We start from the raw sequence: 17,614 nt of genomic DNA, 5'->3' as shown, positions 1-17,614 counted from the left end.
CGCTGTTTTTCGCGGGGGACTACTCTGATTGGAAAAGTTGCGGGGTTGCGGGGAAAATTATTTTGATTGTACAAATTTGCAGAAAAGTTGCGGTGATTGGACAAAATTGCACGGTCGCTAAGAAATCACGGGGATTGGTCGAATTTGTGTGAATTGTTGCGATCGCAACATCGCGATTTCCTGGAGGGACTGAATAGTGATTAGCTCATGTCTCCATCCACACACACTGTTTTGTGGAGTATTTAAACAAAGCTCAGCTTCCAAAGATTTTCTGAACAAAGTACTTTCAACATTCTTAGCCAAGCGTTTCCGTGTTTGTCAGAAGGTACTGGACTTATCTTTTAAGCAAAGCAGAAGTAGTCAACACATTTACTTTTCAGTACTGGTTAAATATCTTTCTTTTCTATTTAACAGATGCCATATACGTCTCCATCACAAGCACGTCTTTGAAGCATGTGTACTTGTGCATGTACTTCAAATACAGGCAAACACCTCATACACATACACCATGTGGACTCCTTGTCTATGTTGTTTTGCTTTCTCCTCCAAAGTCATTGACCAGTGAGTCATCAGACCACCCCTACACTAATCCCTCGAGTGGGTGGTTAGAAAGAACACACACCCACACACACACCCACACACACACACACACACACACACACACCGAGCCAAGTTTAACAGCATTTGTCTTCTCATGTCATGTCCGTGGGAGGGCCCAGGGGTTCAGACTGCATTCATCTCGTCATGAGCTGATTCACAAGAACATCATAACTATTACAACAGAGCTTGCGCATCTCATGCTAACAGGTGGAATATAACAAGACGCTAAGCACGGGGGACACATAGCATAGGCAAAGCCTGAGGGTTTTTGAAAAGGTGTGTGTGTGTGTGAGAGAGAGTTTGTGTGGATCTGCGTGTGTGTAAGGTGTAGGCAATGCCAGCTGCAGTGAGTCACCCCCTGAGTCACTCTGAGGGGCCGCCTCTGACTCTCAATGAGGTTTAAACCTCCTTTATCAGGCAGATTGCAATTTCTCCACCTCTTTATCTTTACTTGTCTGTGTCTTTCTCACTTCGTGTAACTCTCACAAACAGCCAAACTTTCTCCTGAGACAATTTCATTTCTATGTGTTCATTTTTGTCCTTTTTTTCAGTGCTAATTATTTCTCATGGAAAGCAGGGGTGGGTGTATGTGGGAGTTGTGGGTATAGCAGGTACTTGCCTATTGATGCTATTGCAGTCTCCTCTCTTCCTGTACAGTTTCAGTTGGTCTCCACTCTTCAGCTGCTTTTCAACTTCACCACTAACTCACTAACCCAGGCCGCCCGCGAAAGGACTATAGCCTCAATATGTGGGGACGCAACACTAGCCACTACGCCACCAGCACCCCCGGAACCTGTGTTGTGATTACTTTCTGAGGCATTTAGCCCCATAATTAGAGTTAGGTGGAGTTCATGTTTACTGATTTTGAATACAATACTTTCAGCGTGTCCATTGCATTTAGAACTGCTCCTTTCATCCTTAAGGATGCAAGTATAAAATTGTTTACAACATACAACGTACATGTCATGCATCAAAATCCATAAAGTGAATGAACCTTTTCCTAAGCTTTTTTTCATTTAATTCTTTTAACTTCTACTGTGAACAAACAAGCACAGCACCATGCATGATTTTAAAGACAGTTTGTCTTATTGCATGCATTCTGGTCTCTGGATTCCAGATCTCATTATTTTAGTTTAAAGTTGGAAACATATAGCATAATATCATGTCTCAAGCTAATGTGCAGCCATTATAGACAACATATTTGTAAAAAAAAAAAAAAAAAAAAAAAAAAACGGTGTTGTTTCCTGTCAAAGTTTGTAAGAGGAAAACTCTTTTATCTCACTTGGACAGCAGCAGAAGCCACACACAGAAAACTGTATGAATGGAAAATAAATGATTTCCAGTGAAACCTTGATTTTCAAAAGGATTAAAGTCATCTTTTCACACAGACAGTGAGTTAGAAAGCACCAGACAAGCATAAAAATAAACAAGGATTCAGTCTCCTGCTCAAGGACACTTAAGAATGCCGACTCACAATGTTTTTACCCTTTACTGTTAAAAAAAAAAAAAAAAAAAGTAACACAGCACAGGCGGGAGACGAGCATTGCGGGTGCTGAGTTATTCATTATCAAGCTATTAAGGGTGTCAGAGAAAACTGTTATAGCAAATGAAATCATGTCATGAAAGACAAAATCTGAAATAGAGATATGTGTTTCTTATGTTGCATTTTATGTATGTCAAGCATAAGGATTTCAACACTTACTCAAAACTTTTTGAAGCTCAATTGAATTCCCCTGTATTAACTGTGTAACGATGCCACATCAGGTATCTCTTTGTCCTCCTTTTTGGGCGAGATGAGCCTCAGATAAATGTCAAGCTGATCTTAGATCTGAGTCCCATGGCCCAGATACACTTATAGACAAACACACACCGCTCTGTGACCAGTACCTTTGGGCAATTTCCTACACAGAGAGCTGCTGGATGTTGAATGGAAAGCGGGTTGACATGATTCAAGCTGAAAGCAAAGGGGAGCAGCAAGCCGAGACGAGTGATGCTGTGTCAGTTACGCTCCATCCTGTCAGTTCTTGGAGCACTTACTGGTTAACCACCTCTGACGTCTTGACTAAATATTATCTCTGTAATTATAACACTTCATTTGTATAAATCACTCCATGCGGACTGTTAAATGAGGTGATTTGTGATGGAGACATTTTTCAACTGTCACTGTGACTGGTGGGAATTTTACTGGTTAAAAATGTTTTATTATAGGTCAAAAGCTTCATACGTCAGCTAACATTAACCTGTTTGCATTCAGCAGCGTTGTCAGCTTACATTTGTAGTTCTATTGAAAAGAGCTTGCAAGGTAAAGTTTATTAATAAGGGTTGAGCACCTCCTTTGTCATTTTGCCATGCAGCTAACATTTTTGTATCCATGCGTTTAATATCCACGTGTGACGATAGCAAATGTTAACATTTTGTTGACTTCCTTCAGAAACCTTCTCAACCACTGACGTTTCTGATTTCCCACAACTGAACCTAACACTATGAGAATGGTTGGATTGATTTAAATTATATTAAAGTTTAAATCTGAACATATTGTAGATTAATCAAACTGATGTCATTTAATATTTCATATGGCACTGTTTATCTTTGCACAGAGCATAAACAGTGACCCCCCCCCCCCCAGTTCCTCTCTCCTCTGCTGTACTCTTTCTCTTTTTCCTATCTGCACAGCCAGTCATTTGTCACCATTAGCAACGGTCCTCAGGTACCCAAACTCATTGCACTGTGATCACGTAACATTATGCCACCACTAACATGGGTGGAAAGCAAAGAGAAAGAGGGGGGAAAGGGAAATGAGAAGACAAGATTGTTGATGAGAGAGCGTTGAATGCATAAGGTTAAGGATGTAAGATAAAGAGATGAAAAAGTGACATGATCAAGGCCTATTTGCCTCCAGATGGACAACAGCCAGAGATTCAGGCTGATTTAAATAATCTGGGGTCATTCTCCAATAATGGACTCCAGCAGATGAGGAGGTGCAGATTCTTTATCAGTGCTAAAGAGATGCCCTGCCTTTTGCTATTGATCAGTTCAGCTGGGCATCAGCAGCTCAACAGCACCAGGGCTGCATTATCCAAAGTCCAGATTCATAGTCCAATGAAGTGCAGGCTTAATTACATAATTAATTTGATTAAATAATAACAATCAGAACTATTATCAAACAGAGAATTAAAGTATGAAACCTGCAGTCACCTTAAAGTGAAGTCTGAACTGAGAGGTTTAACCTGTCAGTCAAACTCGATTTATATCTCAAGCACAATATTACATACAAAAGTTTCTACATTTTATACAGAAATATTTTTTCTTTTTTGAATTTTCTCAAAAGCAGTGTATGTGTTGTTTGCTCATCTTACTCAGTTATGTTGACACTGCTGTTGCTTAGAAGCCTGAGCTGTTGTTTTACTACTGAATCTCCTACTGATACGTATAATATATGATAAAGAAAGAATGCTAAAATGGCTGTCCCAGTTTACTTAAAGCTCCTGTGTAAAGTTTGTAACTTGGTCATGAAACAGACAGATATGAATATGATGCCTCTGGACGACACACCAAAGCAAATGACACCAACAGCATAAAGATAGGCTGGTTGTATAAAGTAATTTTTAATGCCTTTAACCTCTGCCGCAGGGTAGCTGTCAGACAAGACGATTTTTAATATGTTGACAAAGAATGCCTTATTTCAGATTCTACTGCAAGGTTTTACAATGGAGTGGATTTGACATTAAGAAGAGAGCAGGAAGACATTTTTTTCTCAGCAAACTACAAGATGAGCAAACATATACCTCTATCCCCACAGGGGGCGCCATAATCTATCAAAACCGAAAGTGCCTTACAGAAGCTTTAAGTCTTCAAGTATCTTATATCTGACGAAACCTTGAATCCCAAATATATTGAATCGAATATTAACACGTGCATTTCTTTTAGATATCTATAAAGACCTATAACTTGAATTTCCCTCGGGATCAATAAAGTATCTATCTATCTATCTATCTATCTATCTATCTATCTATAAGGAGCATATCCTCACTATTTAACTTTTAAGATTTTCTAAGCTTAAAATCCTCAATTATGATCCTCTGCATGCTTTGTTTTCACACTCAATTTGTATTCCTTTTGATTGTAGTTTCTGGAGGACACAGCTTGCTATATTTTTATGGTTTCTTTGGATTTTTTAAAGGTGAAAATGTCAGATGCAGTGATATTTCCAAATTACCTTCTCACACACGTGACACATCACAGCTGGTTTCCCAGCTCTATATAGGATTATTTTACCCAAGGCACACACACATGAAACATGCTGCTGTATGAACCCTGACGAAAAAAAAATAAAAAATGACAGAATGAGCTTAACTCTTAGGACAGGTGGTTATTACAAAGACAGCAATTTGTTCTCCTGTGGCCTCTGCTACCTTGAAAATATTTTTTCTTTTTTTGGAGAGAAATAACCAGACAGCCTAAAGAGAAATCCTCTTTTTTTCCTCTTGTCTGTCTATCATGTCTCCCTTTTTGCCTCCTCCTCCCCCTTTTGTTGTTTTTGTAGCTGCTCTTCAAATAAAGGAAGGGGCAGATTGTGTCAGGATTAAGAAGAAAAGGCTTGACCCACTTGCTTTTCAAAGAGCAGCAAACCAAAAAGGAGTGTGTGGAGGCTTGCTTCCAACCAGTGTCAGCACTTCTGTTGTTCTGCGTGCACGACACATGAAGCTCATGTTTATTACTCTTAAGACTATAATTAGCAGGGCTGGCTTATGGGGTTTAAACGCTTCCCCGACTGACTGACTGATTGAAAGTTCTCTGTGTAAATCTCCTCTGTGCATGTGAGTTTTTTTACCATCGCATAGCCAACATTTTTTTCCCCCCAAAGCTTTGATGGTTTTGCTTGCAGGTTAGTTAGCATTATGCATAATCAACCTGTGCAGATATCTCAAGGATGGAGGTGAGAGCCAAGTCAGCACAGGAAGAAAGTGTGTGTGTGTGTGTGTGTGTGTGTGTGTGTGTGTTTGTGTGAGGGGGGTAGACAGAAGAGGCAGTGGAGATAACTGCCAAGAAAGTGAATGAGAGGAGAAGTGACAGTGTGATTTAGTGACAGAGGAAACAAAAGAAGGAGGCAGAAGTGTCGAGACTAAAACACAGGGAAGAAAAGCCACGAGAGGTGAAGAAGAAACCCGGGGAGTGAGAGGAGAGTGAGAGGAGGGGAGTGAGACAGAATGAGACCCAGGAGGTAAACTAATCACCGAGCACGCAATGCAATTTTCTGGCTCTGTGCCTCCACTCCACCATACTCCTCCCTCCTTCGCTCTCGCTTCCCTCCCTACACCCCCCCTCCACCACCACCACCACCACCCATCCCTCGTCTCGGGGGCTCTTTTTACTATTCCGCTCACACACACTGTCTCTTGCTCCTCTATCTATCAGGTTGTACCATTTCAGAGAGCCCCTCTCTTGTTTGGTACTGCCCAGTGATCCCCTCTGGCTCCCTGAAATGGATCGAGTCATTCTGGCCATCAGTGTTCAAAAAAACATGATGGAAATGAAGGCAAAGGAAGGGAGAATATAAGGCGTCTTTTAAACTGTGTTGGCAGGTGTTTTTCCTCAGGTGCTCGTATACATGTCTTTGTGATACAGTTTGTGTGTGTGATGAAGTAAATTATGGGAAATAACAGCTCAAGAAAATTATAATTGAACCTTTTTTTTGCATCTATGCTTGTGTCTGTGTGTTTGCCTTTGCCCCGAGGTGAAGGCATTTAGGAAACGTTTTCTAACGCTGCGTTAAAGGTTTGAAAGTGTTCCGTCTCTCTCCCGAGAGCGTCGGCGACGCCTGCCTGCCTGCCTTGCTGTTTTGCAGCGCCTTGATGATGATGATAGATGTTCACTCCAGACATGCAAATAAAGGAGGAAGCTCCCTAGAAGTGTGCACACGCTCCTAACTCACAGTTCCACACAGATACACATACACACAACACCATCAAACTGAGCATGGGTATGTTTGACTATGATCAAGTCATCCATTGATATATTAATCTTCCTCTTTAGGGAATATACCCATGGGAACATGCAGTAAGCTCCCAAACACAGCAGTATGAAGAGTGGCCTATTTTCTCAGACTGGAGAGAGGAAGATCAGTGGCATAACACGCTAATTTGAAAGATAGGAGTTTTTCTCTCAGAGCAAAGTGAGAATGTATGAGAGTGAAAGTGAGCTAGCTCATTATTGACATGCAGTATATGTCACCTCATCCATCATAAGTGACAGTGCTGCTGCAGCTCAAGCTTGAAGGGATACAAATACACACAGACACACACACAGACACACACACACACAGACACACACACACACACACACACACACACACGCACATACACATACAGTGATGCGCGGGCTATCACAATCAGATCCTTTGAGGACTTCATTCTGATATTTACATTATTTATTACAAAATTGGAATCACAAACTCCTATTATTAAGATATTCTAAAAAATACCATCATTCTACTGATGTAGTGCTAAAAATGAAAATAGTAGGTAGATAAACTCAGAAATGCACATTTGTATTTTAAGTTACATCTCAAACAGTTTAGGCAAAGGGTCTTTGAGTGGGCCAAATTAAAAAAAAAAATGTAAATACAAACTTGAAAACCTTTTGTTGTTATTATTTCATAATCAACTTCTGTTTTAGGTTTAAAACGTTGCATGTAAGGTGTATAAATGTCTGCCTTCTTGACCTTTTGTCTTTCAACGATGGCCATTAAGACAATACATTCAAAAGGTCTGTACCATAGGATACATTCAAACAAGCTTTTTCAAATATGACCTCTGATACAACAGTACCGGTGCATATTCTCTCTTTCTTACTCAATGTGAAAAAACACCCATGTTCAAAATATACAGTGGGATGAAACTGGATTAGGCATCAGCCCACTACAGCTATGTCTTTCCCTGAACGACGAATATACTTAAAACTACAAAAAAAAAAAACTTATAATTTACATTATTATTCAATGATATTAATAATTCCCATAGAAATTGTGATATAGACAGATGCAGGTATACACACAATCATATTCACATACCACTCATATTTACACTATCAGGCAGTGTCACTAAAGGAAAGCCCCGAGCCTCATGCTAACCTGAGGGGATCCGTTGACACAAAGCATATGTGTGAGCCTCAAACTGTTAGTCTGTGACAGGCGTGCTGAGCAAAACCTGTTGTGACAGATCAAAATATCAGCCTGGCAGGCGCAGGGAAGAAGAGAAAGACAGACACTGAGAGCGAGCGAGGGAGAGAGGTGGAGAGAAAGAGGAGCACATCAAGTGGGCACCTTTAAAAAACGAATCCAGAGATGCTTCAGCGATGCAGGGTACTTTAAGGTCACAGACGGGCGGTAGTGCAGTCGGGCTGCACAGTAGACTGAGAGAGAGTTACTGACAATGAGGGAAAAAATTAAGAGTCATCATAGTTTCCTCGAGATGCACACAGACACACACTCTGCCTCTCTCTCTTTCTCTCTCTCTCTCTCTCTCTCTCTCTCTTCTGCCCATTGTAGCATTTTTCAGCACCATAAACAGCTTCCTTTCATCACCCACACACCGACTAACACAATGTGATATAAATCCTCTGAGACAGTAGCCTGGAATAATGGTGTCAGCTTTTCCAGCTCTTAAAAACATGCGCACACACACAGACACAACATGCCAGCAGTGCACACGCAGCGAGCAGACACAACACAAGTACAGACTAAGCCAGGCTGAGATCTCCCGCTCTACCTTTCCTGGCTGGGGGATGGTGAGATGGTAGACAGCGAAAGGGGAAAAGAGACGTCGGGGGATGGGGCAAGATCAGATCGATAGAGGTATCCTGGGATCCCTTCCTTTCTTTTATGAATCTGTGCAGGAGAGATCAGATGCTGACAGGGCAAAGCACCACTCTGGACACCTGATCTAGGCTTCTTCCCCTCCTTTGAGGGGGCTTCATCAGTGCTGGAGTAAATGATTGGCTGTAGCTAGGGCATACATCCCTCATGCTACTTGTCCTATCAATAAAAGAAGAAAGTGTATGATAGCTACTATATCTTCTTGTATGTGCCTCAGGGAGATAAGAAAAGGGCTGTGATATGATATATACTGCCTTTTGGAAGAAAATAACGGAGAATAGCGGCGCAGCTGATGTATTGACAATGTGACAAGAGAGGTGTGTGTTTTGATAGAAACGTGTAAGAGAAAGGTGTTATCTTCACAGGCTGTCAGAAAACACTCAGTTTGACAGGTACAAATCTTGAACATTTACAGTTTGAAACATGCTGAACCACAGGCCTGTGATGTCTACATTTAAAGCTGCAGTATTTGAGATTATTGTGTACAGTGTTGGTCTTCCATGATGATATTGAAATCAAAGGGTCTTAATGGGCAAGATAAACCGGTCCAAAGTACATAATGGAGCTCTGCGCAATATCATGAAATCGAGATGAAAGAAAAAGACTCAGCAAAGAAACTTCAATCACCGTATGTATAGGATACAACGCTCACCACTCTTCACAATAAGTTCTGACTTTGGAATAAACAGTTGATATCCTCCAGCCAATTTCAGAGATTTCTTTGTAATGATGGATGCTACAACACCAGGGTTTAAAAAAACAAAAAAACAATTTTTTTTTTAACATACTTGAATAAAACAAGTCTAAAGATGTAGTTTAATTCTGAAGCCACAGGCTGTAGAGTGAAGGATTGCTGAATCTAGCCTAAAAATAGTCTAGCACATAATAAAAATAAACAAAAGAACATGTAAAGATTGATGAAACAGTCTAAGTATAATGTGTTGATTTGTGAGTTCATTAGGCTGGCCGTGTCTTGTAAAATGACTGTAAAGCTTCATATTTTGACTCCAAGTTAAGTTCTTAAAGGGTCGATTAAACATCGACTATTATTATCTTGTTACAGTCTGAACAGAGTTTGTATTTTAAATCTAAGCCCTGTTTTTCAAAGAAATCTATTTTGTTGTACATAGTTGTTAAGGGATTGTAATTTGACAAATATAAATGAGGATTCAGAGAAGCAGTTTGGCAGTTCATTGAAAAGGTTTTAAATTAGAGTTCATTGTTTTGTTTAGCTATTATATCAAAGTCACAAGTCCTCAATATAGTTGAATTTACTTTGATCATACGTTTCCCCAAACTGAGAAGACTACGTACGTCACTTGTGATCCCGGATCGATCTGAGTATGTCTCCATTAGCGCTTGTTCCACTTGTCATGTGACATATTGAAACACAGGTTGGCTATTACTGCTACAAAGCACTTAAAGTTCAGCAGGTGGACAGAGAGAGAGAGAGAGAGAGAGAGAGAGAGAGAGAGAGAGAGAGTAGAGGAAAGAAAGAGGAGATGGACCATGGTTGTTTGGAGGAGAGTTTAAATGAGGTTGTGTTTTATGTGCGTGTGTTTGTCTTTAAATGTGGGCTGAGTAAGTAAATGAATCAGTAAGCAATGGTCAGAGTGGAGAAGATACATCCCAGAAAGAATTGATTTCATATTTTTAAAGCTCAAAATTCACACAATGTGTGTTGCAAAAAACAAATTGAAATAAATATATTCTTCTTTCTTTCTTCTTTGTTTTCAAGGAGACAAAATGCTGTAGAAATATAATGGCTGTATCGACATTACCTCATGTAATGCATAGTGAATACAATATGAAGCAACTAACATATATGACATCCTAAATTATACATAGAGCTAATGTTGAAACACTATTATTTAAAGTCTGTGTACAACAATAAACATGTCTATGTTGGGGTGGTTGTGTTGGGTTGTGTTGTGGTTATGTTGTGAGCACCATGAACAGAGGCTGCAGTCCTCGACACAGCGGCCGTGGGTTCCTTGATTCTGATCTTGGCCCTTCGCTGTATGTCATCCTCCCCTCTCCCTCTCCCAACATTTCCTTTCTTTCTTCAGCTTTCCTATCCATTAAAGGCCAACATGCTATAGTTTAACTCATTATTGATGAGTAAGCACAACATCCAGTACACTGCTTAAACTGAACTGTATCTAAGTGAAGCTGATTTGAAGTGTATTTAGACAAATGGAAAGCAAGTCAGAGCAAGAGAGAGTTGAGCGAGTGAGCATCAGAGGAAGCTGTTGACTCATGGGAGTTGCTAAGTGATGGTAACTGGACTCCAACATGTTGCTGTCTGGGAAGCCTCCTGATGAATAGGGAGGGAGAGAGGACAGCGGATAGGAAGAAAGACGGGAGAAAAGCTAGCTGTGTAATGTACTGGCACAGTGCCAAGGCGTCCATTTCATTCACAAAACCCCTGAGCATGTCCGACTTCAGGCTGAACAACTCGCTCGCACTCAGCCCGGGGGAAAACGACAGGAAGCCTCTCTCCTTCCTCCTCCTCGCTCACTTTGATCCTCTTCTGTTACTCCTCGGCTTCGCTCTTCTTTTTATTTCATGAAAGTCATAAAATATGACTATTAATGTAACATCGCTTTGGATGTATGGACAAGATGAACAAACCATGCCAATGTTCCCCCGGGACTCCCACACTGACTTTCATATGGTGTTTTCCAAATGTGTTTAATGAATCATTTTGCATCTTTTGATTCTTTTAAAACAATGAGATAGAATATTAATATATCCAAAGACAGGCCATCAGTTTAAAACATCGTGTCTCCTTAACACTGCTCTGCTTAAATGCACAAAATGCACAGAGGGTGCATACCAGTATTGATTTCTGCTAAAGTTACACAAGACTCACTGAAGAGGTGAAGATATGGTTTTAAATTTTTCATAAAAAGCATCCCACGTGTAGCAGCTCAACTCAGCCTGACCATGCTGTAATCTGAGCAGCTTCAGTCTGTCTGCTGATCAATTCGACAGAAAAAAAGAAAGAAGTGCACAGATATATGTGACTGGCTAACCCCAAACCAGCAAATAGGTCTAAAGAACTTTCTGTGCTTTTAACTGCAGTATATTATTGGCTTATATTAACATGACTAAAAAAGCTATAACAATTATGTTGGTAGCTGGTCAAGTATAGTTTGAACGGGTGCACCATGTGCAGAGGCATGTGGCTGTCCTGGGTTCAAGTCCACAGGAAAAATTAATACATGGAAATAGAACGATAATCGTCTTTTTAATGATTAATACGTTTGTAGGTGCGTACCTAGATTAACCAGTTTTGGAAAGCAAACCTCGGAAACGTCTGCCCCAAGAGTTACCATAGGTCGGCCTGTGTACATGTAAGTGTTGCTTGTTGATTTTTTTTATACATGCTGAAAATGCTTCAGATCTTCTCAAAGGATCAGAATTTATCAGTTGGGTGTCAACCAAGAGAGGTTTTCAAAAAATTGGAGCAGGGATCAACAACAAATATGGTACGCATAGTGATTTTGTGATTCTTAAGCAGCGGCTTGGAGCATGACTTTTGGAGGTGGTGGTGAGCTGCGCAGAGAGAAAGATCAGGAGGAGACGAAGAGAAAGTAGGACAGAGATGTGTGGGCCTGGGTCTATAAGGACGGTGGCTCTAATCAGGACTGAGCAGCTGCTATTACTCCAGCGCTCTCTCAGGGAGGGAAGGCAAAACCCTACTCATGCTTTAACAGCAAGTGGGGAAAACTAAATCACAAAAGGAACTGTCAGAAGAAGCACACAGCTTTGGGGAAAAAAGGTATTTTCTCTTGTCTTGCTACCTTAAGACATTGGGAAAGAAGTAAATTATTCACTTGAATTGAACTGCAGATGAAAATAATCCAGGAGGGACCTGAGTAACTTTTAGCATGTCTTGAATGCTTCCATAAAGTAGACAATTTTACTGAGTTCTCAAATAAGCCTGTTAAAACAATAAAAGCCAATCAGAGAGGTTTTCCTCGTCAGACAGCATCTCGTAGAGAGAGAAGACGATTTTTCCAGTGTTTCAAAAACCTTTTGGGTTTCATGAGCATATCCTTTTTTATTCAGGGAGGGTGGAGCCCTCACTGAATATGAGAATGAAATAGTTGCACATCTCTTGCTAAAAATACATACATGTCTTCACACACACACACACACACACACACACACACACACACACACACACACACACACACACACACACACACACACACACACACACATAAAAACGCATTTTTCATTCTAACTCTTTCACTCTAACTTTAAACAGCAAACAAATTCTGTATATGCAAGTCACTGACGCCTCAATCCCTGTGGCAGACCCTGTAGCAACAACTCCCAGTAACACCGCACGCTGAAATATTAAATAGAAAATAGGAAGTGACAGTCTCTTGAAATGTTTGCACATTGTGGGGGGGAAAAAACAAACTGTCAATACCAACGCACCCTGGGAACACTTGGAACGTAAAAGAGACAGAGACGGGGATGTGATGGAGATTCAAAAAGAGAAAGGACATGTTGAGGTCTTTTTCTCCTTCATTGTGGGCTAAGGCGCTTGTGTCTGACACCTAGAATGTCATTCTGCATCTTAACAGCTGAACCAAAGAGTATGGTATGGCTTTGAAGGCCATGGATGGTGAATATCCTGCTAAGCTTCGGCCTCTTTGCTCCCGACTAAATATTTGGAAAGTTCAAACAAGTTAATCATGAAGATTTTGAAGCCAATAAATTGTAAATTGTGGCTGTATTGCAAGGTTTCTCTTCCTACCAAGAAGGAAAAAAATGCACTGCCCACAGGAAACAAAGTAAATAACATCCACACACTGTTGTTTAACATACCCAAGCAGCTAACTACTTGAAATTGTGTCATTATTTGCTATCACACTGCAGCCATGTGTTATACAGACAACATTTAGTATGAGTCAGTCTTTTTGTAAAGTTACATGCTCTCGATTTGAGCTGACGACTACTTATGAAGCTGACCAAATTTCAGCCCAATCATACGTCATAAGTCGTGCAGTTTACACAGAGGCATAACGGCCAATCACGGCCTGATCTTCTGCTCCTGATGGGTGATTAATGATTTTCTCGCAGGTTTGATATTTTGGTCATACTACTGCACACACTTGCAGAGTGAGAGCAGAGCCACAAGCCAGTTCCCAGCTCCTTTCTGATTGTGCCTGCACAAACCGTCCAAAATCACCATGGCAGCAGCAAGCATGCCTGTTGAACCTGTCTGCCCCCTCCAATCACAGAAGAAATGATGCTGACAGGGCACTTTGTTGTGAGTTAGTAGCTTGTATAAGTAAGCTTGTGTTTAATAGTGATGCAGATTGTGAGTGTTTTTGCCAACGTGTGTATTTGAGCGGCAACTGAAGTACACATAAATCTGACTCCAACCTTTGTCTTCGTCAACCTTCAGGGGTTTGCTATTGACAATTGTAAATGCTATGTCCTGACTTCACTCGCACAGTGTGAGCACATACATTACGGGTTTTGGTAGGAGGTCGTAAACGATTCAGTCGTACAGTGTGCGCTGAAATTCCACCATAACTTTTCCACAATACTACAGAGTACAAGGGTTTAAGAGAGATAATGGGATTATTTATATCAATAGGCAGAGGGACATCACTCATTTTTCTTGACAGTTGCATTTCATTCATGAAAAACTCCCCGTTTATCAAATTTAACCATTTTCATTCTCTTAATTGCCACTTGAAAATGTTACCAATCACAACATCAGACCAATCCCTGTAGTTTTCTATGAATAGAATAGTGTGATGATATTTAATCACTTCAGTTGGCAGCTCATTAGGTGTGGTTGCATGTTGACAATAGGTCAATGGTAAATGGGCTGCAGCTTGTTAAGCACAGTCTTCTGATTACTTAAAGCATTTTTAACACCACAGGTCACATTTAGCCATTCACACATGTCCATCAGTATTAACTAATCCATTCATACACATTCACACCCCATTAAAGCAGCAGCAGGAACAATTTGGGGTGCAGTGTCTTGCCCAAGGACACTTCAAAATGTAAGTGCAGGAACTGGGATCCAACCCCTGACCTTCTGTTTGAGAAGCGATTGACTCCCAGAGGTGATCATCGAAAATGAATGAATTTACGTATAATTGACAAATTACATTTGAAAGGGGAGAGACAAGGCTATTTTCATAAAAGATGCAACAGTTACAGTAAATGTTAAATGTTGTCTCTACAGTATGAGATGGGCATCTGCAGTTATCTAGATACTTGAGGACCCCCATCACCTGAAGTGCTTGCTGATTACATGCTCTATACCCTAAAAAGTTGGACACAGATCTCTTTGTAGCCTGCTTTGTTTCCTGCAGTGTGTCACTGATCAGTTGTGTTTACACTGGAGGTCTTCAAACCTCAGTCCTGAATAAAATGACAGGGGATGGTAACATCACAGGTTCATCTTCTCTGCTAATGCACATGTGCATGTTGAATAAAGCTGAGGCTGTGGCTGGAGAAGTAATACACTACAGTTAGTGTACCATTCATAATTTGTTTATTATTCACATGTAATGCTAACTGAGTGGAATTATTTAAGTAGAGTACTGATACCTACTATGGTCCAGCTCTTTCCATGTCTTTGTTGTATCTGATTAAATAACCATACAGAAAAGGCCAGGGAGTATTTTGCACTAAACGTATAGATGCAGGAAGGAATTGGAGCAATAGAGAGGCCCAGTTAATGAAAAGGCTAATTCATGTAACCTGATTTCGTTGGTGTTGTCCCGTTAGATGTATTCCCTCTGTGCCATGGTTGCAACACATCCAAAAACTAAACATCTGGGAGTAGATAATTAGCAAGTTTGTGTGTGCATGCTTATCAGTGCACCCAGGTGGCCCTCCTAGTTCACATCGGACCACATCAAACGGCTGCATCTGAAGTCTGTGACACACTTCCATCAAAGGCTGCACACGAGAGAGAGGAACACCCTCAGAAAGGCTCAATATGTCACAGTTGGTTTGCTTCCCTAAAGAAAGCTGGGGTATGAGCAGCTCTATAAAGAACACACCATGGTCACTCACAAGTACAAGCTGTAAATGGAGCCAAGTCTGAAAGAAAAGAAACACATACTCTGCATTCAGTAAACAGTACGGAACACAAAGTAAGTGACACATGGACTTATATACTTAGTCTTAGGCTAAGTATATATGCATCTCAAAATGTACTTGTTTTCAACAGAAATCTTTGCACACATCGGCTCCGTGACAGAATACTCAGCTCAAAGGTGTCTATTTTTACCCCATGCTCCGCTGCGTTCGTCTGTGTCAGAGTGCAAGACAAGGCAGAGTTGACTTCAAACAGTCTTGTCCCATCGAACAACACATCATAGCCCTGCAGCTCTACCTTTGAAGCACCCTCGATGGAGCATGCTCAGTGGCACGCAGTCAATAAGTCATTAGTGGAGGCTTTAATGCCAGTTGCTCACCTTGTAAAGCTGTGCAGTGACCCTGAGTCAGACCAGGGAACACCAATGTACCACCCTGCACACAGTTATCCTATAGATCCGAAGAACAAACAAGAATGAGAAACATATTTGGGGAAATGTGTTGAAGTAATGTTTTGACCTTATGATTGAATAAAGTATGAAGCTGTGATTTACAGCATAAATGAAAATACAATTATAAGATCAACCTATTTTTGGCTAACTCTTAGCTTAGCATCGCATTACGCAACAGTTGCGATTTCCTGAATATAAAACTCTCCAATGATCATTCGATTAAAAAAAGCCCCCCTTGAAGTCGGAATTCAGACTTGGAAATATGGAGGACCTTCAGTAGCCTGAGCTAAAATCCAACATGGCTGCTACATGTATCAACAGTAATGTTTAAACTCTAACTATTGTGTTTAATTAGTTAATCACACCGACAGTTATGACCTACTTCTCTCTGTAGACTTGTCATTTTCACACTTATATTGCATAGTGTGTTATTGCCAAGTATTAGCTAACAAAACAAGTCTACTCCTGGAGGCGTCCATGTTTCTTGTTTGAGTTGTTGCAAATATGCAACAGGAACCCAGTTAACTCGGACATGACGTCATTCCCAGATCCAAGTTCAGAGGTGAATGGAACACTGCATTAGTTTGTGGCTAAATCTGGTTTTATTGTTTAATCTCTCTCAAATCATTTCTAATAATTAGCGTTGTAAACACAGTCTTAACCAAATTTCAAATGATCTGAACACATATGTGATGGAAAACACAAGTTGATTTGCATTTGATATCACTCCGTATGTCTTTTAAATATTAGCCAGCAACAGCTAAACCAAGAAATTCTAACAACAAGCCCCCTTAAAAAACAGGATTGTCATTTTTACACTTGTTTCTTAATGTATTTTGCAGAAAGCATTTTAAACAGGACTAAACCAGCTATTTCCCAATTTATTCGTATGCAAAACTATAAGATATCCTTGATGGCTTGTAGCTTCATAGTTAAGTTTAAGAAAATAGAATCAACATTTAGGTCTGAAAGCAGACTTTCATTTTTTCCTTAATATGTCAAGAAGTTAAAAGTTTTGGTAAGATCAAAAGTCACATCCACAGAGGCATTTGTTGGAAAAGTGCCAACTCATCCTTAACCAGTTACAATATTGCAATGCTTAATCTGCTGCTGTAAAGTCATCCTTTAAGGCTTGAACTACTTCACTACATCGTAGATTTGAAAAGCTTTAACCAGGTCATGTCTTACTGTGTAGACATTGTAAAAGATGTGAAGGCAGGCTTTAAAAGAAAGATCAGCAGTCATTCATGAGCCCTGCAGACAGAGATCAAAACCATTTTGCATAGTATATAGGCAGAGAGGCTTTTCAAAGTCTCTTTCATGGGTCCTTTGGTTGAGACCCACTCAATAGTCATCTCTTTTATTACCTTCAGTTTCTTATTTCATCCCTGTTCACTCTCAGTCTGTGAGTTTTCCTCGTTTTTTAATCTCCTGTGTTGCTCCTTTATCTTTCTTCTCTCAGTCTTTTTAACCACTTTTGTTCACTCTTTTTTATGAAAAACGTTGAAAAAAGAAGCTTCCAGAGTGTTAAAATCTGCTCTGTTACATGACTTTCCTTGATGTTTCGTCAATGGGAAAAAGTCCTTTTTTTGACTGG

At 40.3% G+C, this 17,614-nt stretch overlaps 1 protein-coding gene across 1 annotated transcript in view; it reads right to left on the bottom strand.

Moving 5' to 3' along the window:
- Window positions 1–17,614, bottom strand: part of xkr6b (XK, Kell blood group complex subunit-related family, member 6b) — a 53,961-nt gene that overhangs the window by 13,528 nt on the left and 22,819 nt on the right. The gene's annotated exons all lie outside the window — the stretch shown is intronic.

This window comes from Symphodus melops, assembly GCF_947650265.1.
Source record: "Symphodus melops genome assembly, chromosome: 1".
Lineage (NCBI taxonomy): Eukaryota > Metazoa > Chordata > Actinopteri > Labriformes > Labridae > Symphodus > Symphodus melops.
The sequence above is the reverse complement of the archived record's forward strand: the minus strand, read 5'-3'. Positions and strand labels throughout refer to the sequence as shown.